The sequence below is a fragment of the Apium graveolens genome, chromosome 3 (assembly GCF_009905375.1).
Source record: "Apium graveolens cultivar Ventura chromosome 3, ASM990537v1, whole genome shotgun sequence".
In the NCBI taxonomy this organism is placed as follows: Eukaryota; Viridiplantae; Streptophyta; class Magnoliopsida; order Apiales; family Apiaceae; genus Apium; species Apium graveolens.
Window position 1 is genome coordinate 113,064,598 of NC_133649.1, and position 11,209 is coordinate 113,075,806.

Here is an 11,209-nt window from a genome sequence, read left to right on the forward strand (position 1 = left end):
GAAAAGATACATGATTGATATATTTTAGGAAGCAGAATTATATTCCATAGCAATTAGCGATTATCTTGTAACTGTGTAGTATATAAACACAGACGTAGGGTTTACACTATAAGTGTTATCATTATCGAGAAGATTATTCATTGTAACCCTAGCAGCTCTCGTGATATTTGTTCATCACTGAGAGAGGATAGTTCCATACTGTAACAGAGTTTATTATTTTGAATAAAGTTTGTTTTCTGTTACTTGAGTTATTAAAGTTCGATTTGATTGTACTATACACTGTATTCACCCCCCTCTATAGTGTGTGTGACCTAATAATTAGTTATTTAATTAATTAATAATTAGGTAATTAATTAATAAATAAGGATTAAAAATAATCATATAATATGAATAATAATTCGATAATTAGTTAAATATTACGAGTAACCCGTACCTATTCGAGTAGTGATTCGTTAAGTTCGAATTATTTTTCGAGCGATAATTATTCGAAGAGTGTCGTAATGATTATTCTTATCGAATAATTAAATACAGATAATTAATTAATTAATTAATCGTATAAGTAATAATAATAATGGTTCGATAGTTATGCGAGGATTGCGAGTAGCTCGTATTCATACGAGTAGTTAATCGTTGAGTTAGATTATGGAGCGAATAATGATTATTTATTCGATAAATAGCGTATCAGTTAATTGTATTGAGTGATTATTTGTAAATAATCGATCTAATCGAGTAAGTAATAAAAATTTATAAATAATTGTAATAAATTGTAATTAATCCTAATAATTAAGGATTAATTATTTTAAAATACAATAATTATTAATTAATTATTTAAAAATACAATTTAGGATTATTTAATTATAATTATTTATTTATGATTAATTATTAATTAATTAAATCTTGTTTAATTTGTAATAATTAAACCGTTAGTCCGATTTGAGCAAAACGAAGACCCCTGGACTCAGAGAAATGAAACAAATCCAATAAAAATAATTGTAGGTCATAATTTCTTCCGAAAGAGAGTGGTCTTGTAATAGTTAATTGTTTATAAGTCCTATTAGGGGTAGAATCGAGTCAAATAAATCCCAAAAAATTATAATAAAATAAAATAGGGTTAGTTAATACAGGTATGAGTTTAGTATCGATTTTAAAAATTTTTGTAAGTCCAAAAAAAAATCAATTATGTGCTTTATGTGCTATGTGCTTTACGTGGTTATATGAACCTTATGTGCTATATAATTATATGTGTATATATGCGAGTCAGATAGAAACGCATGGGTAGATTGATAGGGTTGTGTAGTATCAATTCGAGATACGCGTATGTAGTAAGTTATCTAAATGACTATCTTTCTATGATTGATTTAGTATCAGCAAGGCAGATCAAGCAGGAGACCGGAAGCGGTGAGCTAAACCAGGCTAAGTACGCGCAAGGCAAGTTTTTCCCCTATTCTAAATCCAGAATAGTGAATTATACCCCATTTTTCATATCAGTTGCACTTTGAAAATTCTTTTTCATATACACTGTTACGAAATTATTGATTCTTATTTCTATTTCATTTCGATTCTTGATTTCTCCCAATTTATTGAATCCCCTATTCATATTCCTATACTTTTACCCTTGTTACATATACTCGGATATATTCTGATATTGGGATACATCAAAAGCATTCCGATTATTCCGGATGCTAAACCTTGGACTGGATGGTTATGATACGGGCTGGGTTTTACTCAGATCTTTAATTAATAGGCCATAATTTCCTGAGTACTGCTTATGTTGGTTGGGTCTATGTAGTTGGGTATAGATCTGCACTATATCCTGACTGATCAGCAGGTTATAGTGCATATGTTGGTTCTTGTTTCCAGTCTTGTTCATTTGGCACTCGCCAGTAATGGCAAATTATTATTCTTTACAGGAACAGATGGTTATTCAAAACAACAGCATAACGATTCCTATATTCTTCTCTCTTTATACTATATATATTATTACAGGCTTGTTGAGCAATTTTGGCTCATTCCCTTTTATTGTTATTCCTATTGTTTTACAGTTAAGGTAGAGAATGAAACCCATCAGGACCCGCATAGTCAAGAAGCGAGTCAAGCAGCGGGACCCTCTTATACCAAGAGTGTTCATCCCTATCCCCGAAGAGAGCTTTGAGCTACCAGATCAGGTGTAACAGGATTAGTAATGTTGGTTTGAATAAAAGTTGTGTGGTAAGAATGTAGATAAAATAAAGTTTTGTAATAAAGAGAGTTCTTGAGACATATTGTTTTTATTTGGGTTTGTAATAAAGTTAGTGTGTCGTTCTTGTTTTCAACTCTTAACCTTAAAAGATCCTGAGTAGCAGTAGTTCGGGGTAATTATTATATTTATATTCCGCTTGTGCAGGTTTAGTTTGTAGTTGATATTAATAATGCCCCAAATCTATACCTCAGATTTGGAGGGTGTTATAAGTCTTCTGCTGCATATGTTAACAAACTTAAAAAAGCCAAAGAACCCAAGCAAGTCTGGGTCCTTAAAAACACTAACTGATTTAAATATTGTTACAGGGTAACAGGAGAAATTCTCTAGTCTTGGATATGGGCTGCTCATGACACATGACTGGTTATAAATCCCTGCTAGCAGTGTTTAAGGAGAAGGCTAGCCTAAGTGTTTCTTATGGAGATGGCAACTTAGGAAAAATCTTGGGATATGGAAAAATCAAACTTGGAAATTTCATCGTTAAAGATGTAGCTCTGCTTGCAGGACTCAAGCATAATTTGATCAGTGTGAGTCAGATCTGTGAAAAGAGGTTACCATGTGAATTTTTATAAAGAACATTGTGAAATTTTTTGTAAGTCTGATGGCAAGATTGCAATGACTGGTGTAAGGCATGGTAACTTATATGAAGACAGGGTCTCCATAAATATTGATGGATCAGAAGTTTTTCTACTTAGTAGAGCATATATGGAAGACAGCTGGAACTGGCATAAAATGACTTTCTCATCTCAATTTCAACAACACCAATGAGCTTGTGAGGAAAGATCTTGTAAGAGGATTTCCTAATGCAGTATTTACTCCCGATGGCTTATGTGACTCATGCCAGAAAGCCAAGCAAAGGAAAATATCTTTCAAGAGTAAAACTAAATCCTCTATTCTTGAACCATATCATCTACTTCATATTCATCTCTTTGGTCCAGTCAATGTAATGTCAATTTCCAAGAAGAGGTATGCACTTGTAATTGTTGATCAATATACAAGATACACATGGGTGTATTTTTTACACACCAAGGATGCATCTCCTACTATTTTTCTTGATCATGTGAAAGAACTGGAAAAAGGATCAACATACAAAGTGAAGATCATTATAAGTGATAATGGAACTGAATTCAAGAACAATACTATGGAGGAGTTCTGCAAATACAAGGGGATTAAACAAGAATTTTCTGCTCATGTAACTCTATAATAAAATGGAGTTGTTGAAACAAAGAATACAACTCTCATAAAACTACAAGAACCATGCTGGAGGCAGCAAAATTTCCTACCTACATCTGGGTTGAGGCTGTGCAAACTGCTTGCTTCACACAAAATACAACATTGATTAACAAGCATGGAAAAACACCATTTGAGATGGTAAAGGGAAAGAAGCCAAATTTGAAGTACTTTCACATTTTTGGTTGCAAGTGCTTTGTTCTCAAAACTCATCCAGAATAGCTTACTAAATTTGATTTAAAAGATGATGAAGGCATTTTTGTTGGCTATCCATTGTCAACAAAATCTTTCAGAGTGTATAATATGAAAACAAAGACAGTCATGGAATCTATACATGTATCTTTTGATGACAAGAAAATCACAGGTCTAGAAGATGCATATGAACATGATGAGTTGAGATTTAAAAATGAAGTACCATATGCTGAACAGTTAAATCCTGATATACTGACAAATCCTAATACAGTAAATCCAGATATCACTCTAAACTCTGATGATCCACATGTCAGTGGAAATTATGCAAATACTGAAGCACGGGTTGAGGGGGAGCAACATGATTCACATCAAGAGTCTTTTACAAGTGATTCAACTCAAGGAATATCAATATATAATTTATCAGACTTTGATTCCCCAAATAATGATAGCACTGGAAATATTGATTCAGGAGGAGCATCAGGAGATGATAGTGGTAAAAGTCAAAGAGATACTAGAGAGCTCATGGATCAAGGGGAGGTTCTGCTTCAAGGATTAAACTCCCATCTGCAAGGAAATGGTCTAAGTCACATACACCTGACTTAATCATTGGAAATCCTGATAGTGGTGTAAGAACTAGAAAAGCCACTCAAAATGAATATTTCTACCATTCTTTTCTATCTCAAACCGAACTAAAGAAAGTGAAAAAAACTCTTCAAGATGCTGACTGGGTTACAGTATTGCAAGATGAGCTTAATGAATTTGAAAGGAACAAATTATGGACTCTTATGCCAAGACCAAAGAACAGATTAGTTGTTGGTACAAAGTGGGTGTTCAGAAACAAAACTGATAGTGAGGGCATCATTATAAGAAATAAAGCAAGACTGGTTGCAAAGGGCTATTCACAGCAAAAAGGCATTGATTATGATGAGACTTTTGCTCCAGTTGCAAGGCTTGAGGCAATCAAAATTTTCCTAGCCTATGTTGCTCACATGAAGTTTAAAGTGTTCCAAATGGATGTGAAGAGTGCATTTCTGAAGGGTGAACTTGAAGAGGAAGTTTATGTTGAACAACCTTCAGGGTTCATTGATCCAATATATCCTGATCATGTTTATAAACTGGATAAAACACTCTATGGACTAAAATAAACTCCAAGGGCCTGGTATGAAACACTTGCTCTATTTCTATTAGAAAATGGTTTCACAAGAGGTACAATTGAAAAAAAATTATTTTATAAATACCATGGTAAGGACTTGTTATTAGTACAAATATATGTTGATGATATCATTTTTGCTTCTACTAATGATAAACTCTGTGAGAGGTTTGCAAAGCTAATGCAGTCAAAATATCAGATAAGTATGATGGGAGAATTGAATTATTTTCTGGGTTTACAAGTAAAACAGAATGATGAAGGGATCTTCATAAATCAATCCAAATACACCAGAAATTTTCTCAAAAGATTTGGAATGCAAGATAGTTTAACTGCAACAACTGCAATGGCCACTGTAACAAGGTTAGATTTAAATACTGGTTCATCATTAGATATAACTAACTACAGAGGTACGATTCCAAGTTGATCCAAGGGAACAACATCTATTAGCTGTGATTTTTTTAAAATATCTCAAAGGCACCATAACTTTTGGATTATGGTATCCTAGAGATTCAGACTTTAAGCTAATTGGATACTTAGATGCTGATTTTGTAGGATGTAAAATAGACCGGAAAAGCACTTTTGGAAGCTTCCAATTTCTTGATGGCATGTTAGTTTTTTGGTTTAGCAAAAAACAAAAGTCGATTTCCACATCAACTGCAGAAGCTGAATATATTGCTGCAGGAAGCAATTGTGCTCAAATTCTATGGATGGAGAATCAATTACTGGATTATGGGTTAGAGTATTCTGCAATTCCTATATATTGTGATAATCAAAGTGCTATTACAATGACAGGAAATCCAGTACAACATTCAATGACTAAACACATCAGTTTAAGGTACCATTTCATAAGGCAGCACGTGATGGAAGGTACAGTGGAATTGATCTTTGTTTCAACATAACAACAATTAGCAGATATATTTACCAAGCCTCTCTGTGAAGCTACCTTTACAAGATTTGTGAATGATATCAGGATATTTCTCAAACTCTGATAATTTGGAATAACTATTGATATTTAGATTATGGTGTCTTCTTATTATATTTCAGTACTTGTTAAATACTGATTATAGTGTTAAACTCTGATGCCATGAAAGCATGTAATTAGCTTCTAATAATCTTAGCCAATAGCTGCATGTTAAACTCTGATTATCTTTATAAGCTCTGATATTGGTCAAACTAGTGTTGACTGATAAATCCTGATAGTGGTTGATTAAATACTGATATTGGTCAAACTCTGATTGACCATTATATTCTGATTATAATTTTTGAATTTATTCAAATATTATTTTAATCAGTATTTTAATTACAGTGGTGAAGTAATATGCAGGTGGGCAATTTTTGCATGATTAAAGTTATTTATTGATGGCGTGAGGATATGTAAAAATGTTTGAGTAGACATAAAACATTATTCTGGGAAACTGTGCGCGTAATAACTATCTCTACTACTCGTTTACATGATTGTTTTTACAGTCAATAGTAGGCTTCCACGTGTCCCACTAAATTAAAACGTTTCTGAGTTAGTGGAGTGATTTGTTAGACAAAATCAATTTCTAATTATAAATTATCACTTTATCTAATTTCTATTATCTTCTTCTCTGCTAATTCACTTTCTTTCTTACCCGTAAACTCTGAAACCCTAATTTCTTCTCGAAACTTTTTCTTGCAAATTCACAATGACTTCACCAGCTGCTTCCAAGACTTTTACTTATGATGGTGCCAAGTTTGTTACTAACAATTACTCAGCTATACTGGACAACAATAGTGTCAATATTGATTTTCATATCTTTTAGGACTTTTTGAGATCCAGTGAGATTGGGTTTGCTCTCGCAGCTCCACCCACAATCTCTGGTGACCAGGTACTAGCTATCTAGAGGACTGATGTCTATGATGATGCATGAGCTAATGGGGCTCCAAATATTGTGTTTGAGTTTTATAATAAAACAAGGATAGTAACTCCTCAAACTGTAAGGGATGCATTACAATTGCCTGCTCATGACTCCTACTCAGATTTTGTGGGAGATGCTAAAATGAGGAGGTTTTTCACTGAGATATGATACGCCAAGGATTTGAAGAACTTTGGTCAGTTGAAAAGAAATGGGCTCAAGAAGGAATGGAATTTCTTCTTTGATTGCATCACAAAGGCCTTCAATAATAAATCTTCCAACTTTGATGTCTTGCCCATCATGACACAACAAATTAGATACTCTCTAATTCATGGTTCCCATTATGATTTTGGTAGAGTAGTGTTATGTTTCATAGGAGATAAGTTAAAAGCTGATAAGAATATAGTGTATTATGCTAGATTATGTCAGTTAATTTTCAATATCTATTTTCCTGATACCCCTATCCCCAATAATAAAATTGTGTCAGTTTTCAAACTTACAAAAAGGGCTTTCTATGATCTCATTTCATAAGAAGAAAAGAAAGAGGAATTGGCTCCTTTGAGGTTTCCATTGGTTGCTAGGAACTTGCTCATTGCAAGGCTCCATGTGACTTATGGTTTGCCCAATAAGCAGAGTGCTAAGCTGCATGAAATGACCATTGGGAATCCCCCTCCATCTCACTCCAGCACAACAACCCAGTACAACCACAAACTACATTAGGTACTTCTCAGAAGACACTTGTTGTAAAAAGCAAGAAGGATCCAATTGAGAAACCCCATGAGGGTAGGAGATCGACTGCTACAAGTACTGATATAGCTACATCAAAAGCTGATGTAACTTAAGTTCCTCGTTCTTTTAAACCTTCAGAATCTGTGAGAAGGAAGCTTGTACTTGCAGGATTAGAATCAGATGATGATGAGGACAATACTACCTTATCTTTAAAATTTCAAAGGTTAAATTCTGATTCTTCTACAAGACCATTTGTTATACCAACTGATAAGGGCACAACTACTGATGATGTTCAAAGTGCCAGAAAGGCTGCTGAAACTGGTACAAGCCCAAGACCAAGGAAAAGGAAGCTGGCCAAAGCCTACTATGCTCGGAATCTCATCAAGATAAAGAAAGAAATTGTTGAGGAGACATAGAGTGCATCTACTCCAACAAATCCTAAATTCTGGACAAATCCTGATGCACCTGTGGGATTGTCTGATTCTCCTGTGAAGCCAACTAAGAAAAGAGTAAAGGAAATTACTCATGAGCAAGTAGAAGAGAGTGTCGAGAAGGTACAAAGGGAAGGACTTTTCCCTGGATCAAGCACATAAGAACCTGTATCTCAAAGGGATACAACAGCTACAAATTCTGATTCAATCCCACAAGAACCTGCACTTCAGAGTAGTGCAGTAGATATTGAAGAACAAGAGCCTCTTACTGAAAAGTCCATTCAATAATGGCATGATGATGAAACTGCTACACTCAAAGCCGAAGTTGCAAGGGTTAAAGATATATGTCACTCTATTAAGAAGCATACTTCAAAGCATAGAGCTGGTTTCGGTCTTGGAGCTACACAGGAGTCAGAATCTGAATCTGAGGAGAAGAGTACACAAGAACCTACTTGTCAAAGTCATCCAGCAACTCCTGAATCTCCAGCCCCACAAAAACCATTTCATCAAAGTTGCAATGAAGGCTTAACTCCTGAGGCAATGGTATTGGTTTTTCGAGAAATATCGTATAATTATTTTTATCAGTAAATAATAATTATGTGATTATTATGTGAATTTTTGGTGAATTATTTGTTAATTGGTATCTGTGTTTGGATGTTTATATGTGATAAAACTTGAGTATTTTAATTTTTATATGTCCAAAATAAAGTATAGATAATTTTGATATTTTAGTGGTAATTTATATGTTGTTATATAATTTTATAAAGGATTTATAGTTTTAATAAATTATTTTTCCGAGAAATTATAAACTATTTTGTATAACCGGGAATCGTCCAACTTGAACCGTTTTTACATTTTTACCACCCAGAAGTCTCGAGAAAACTCCTTCCTAACCTAATTTGATTATTCTGAGCATTTTCCATGTTTTGACTATTTCGATCCGGAGTACGGTTTTACCCGTGTGAGTCCTAGCGCGAAATTTTTGATACAATATTCATTTCGGTAAATCGATAAAACCCATATTCTCGAGGAACGAGATATTTTGATTAAACTATTACATTATCTTCTCGTAAGTGTGTAATAAAAAGCCCGGTTTTGATAATTATCATAAACTGGTACCGAATTGGATCGATTTTATGGTTACTTAGCGGCTAAGTAATCTATTTTCATATCCGATATGATCCAACGGGGTAACAATATTCTGTAAGTATAAATAGCCTTTATCATATTTTATTTTATACAGATAATCATAAACAAACAGTTAAATTATATAATTTACAGAGAAAAACCCTAATATTCGTCATTTCTTCAAAATCAAACCTAAAAATGAAGGCGTTATCGAAATCAAAATCAAGCGCGTGAGTAACCGAATCGAAGCTTGTGAAAAGTACGTTCAGATTCTACAATTAATTTCAATTCAGAAATCAAAGGTATTTTTCAATATATTTATTTGAATTTGAATTAAATTATGATTAAAATATGAATTTTTGATGTTGATTGTTTGATTTGATGATTATATCATGTAGATAATTTAATTCGAATCATTTTGGTATATTATATGTTGACTTTGGAGTTCAATAACATATAAAAAATTGAGTTTGATTCTTGAATTATTCAAATTATGGTTTGAATATAGTATGAGTGTTCTTAATTGGATTTGGGTATTTTTGCAATGAGGGTTATTAGTGTAAATTGATTACACCATTAAATAAATTTTTTCATAAGCAATCTATTGGTATAAACGTGATGGACAAGGATAAGGGATTCGACCTCGCCGGAAAATGGCGAGGAAGTCGCCGGGAAATTTCAGCCGGATTTTATGAGTTATACAGAGATGATTTGTGAATTTGGTTGCCATGAACATGTTCCTGGAGTCGAGGGGATTATTCCCTGTTAATTTGGGCCAATCTAGGTACAGTTGCAGGCAATGTTGTAAAAATCGCTAGACGTACCAGAGCGGTTGAGTTACCGCCTAGCGCTTAATCGGCTAGGAGGAGATTAATTGGAATAATTAGTCGGATCATTAATTGGCTGTATTTAAATATTAAAATTTATTTAAATTTAAATTTTATATCTAAATTATTATCATTAATTATATTATACACATTGTCCAAAATATTTAAAATTTTATTGTTTTAAAGAATAAATATCATGTTAAGATATTAATTATATGTGATAAAAAATATTAGAAAAAGAATTAAAAAAAGATATAAAATTATAGGATATAGCCATGAATCTACTCTACCTACTACCTATTACCTACGTTTGTGTGGGTGACTTGTGAGAGTGAAGGGAGTAAACTAATTTAAAATTTTACTACCAACCATTAGCCAACGACCTAGTTAGTATGATTATAATTGTGTATCTTGGTATCTTGGTATTCGTGCGTGCCTTTATATCTATTGTTATATATACACAACAGATTCTTCGTCTTGCTCTTCGAAGAACACCGCCGGAGGAAAGCAAAACAACCTTCAACCCTTCATTTTAGTTTCAGACGAGTAAATTGATTATGCCTCCTTTGACCGATTTAGCCGCTGAACACCGATTTTGACCGTTTTTGTCATAAAACGCCTAAACATCTGATTACCTCCATATCCAGGCGATGGGGGCTTGCCTAACGCCTAGGCGGCCGCCCAGACCGTCTTTTAGAACATTGGTTGCAAGTGGCCGAAAAAGATTGGGGTCGCCGTTAATGGCGACCGCGGGCGATCGACGGGGAAGGTGGTTAATTTACCACTTTGCCCCTGTAGTTTGTAAAAACTTACAATTCAGTCCCTTGAACTTTCAAAATTTATAAAAATGGGATTTCTATTTTAAAAATTTGCAAAAATCATATTTCTGTTTAATTTATTTTCAGAAAATTGTTTTTAATTATTTAAAATTCCAAAATTCCTTATTTTTAATTCTAAAAATTATTTTTTGATTCAAGAATAAATTTGAATTATTTAATTAATTTATTTTAGTTAATAATTAATTATTTAATTGGACAATTAATTTAAATATTTATTAATTAATTGATTTAATTATTTATTAATTAATTTTAATTGATTATTTAATTAGATTTAATTATTTTTTTGATTTAAAAATTTTGAAAAATAGTTTCGAGCTTTAAAATATTATTTTAAATTATGTTCAAGGCTCGATAATTATTATTAAATGATTTTGAAGTTTAGTTCGGGTATTCGAACCTTGTTAATTACTTATATAATGATTCTTTTACCCGTTTTAATTCCGAAAAGTATTCAAAAAATCATATTAAATACCAGAAAAATCATTTTAACCCCGAATCTTCTTTGTAAAATTATTTTTATCGAATACCTTGCGTGTTATGTGCTATCTGATTAATGTGTTATATGCC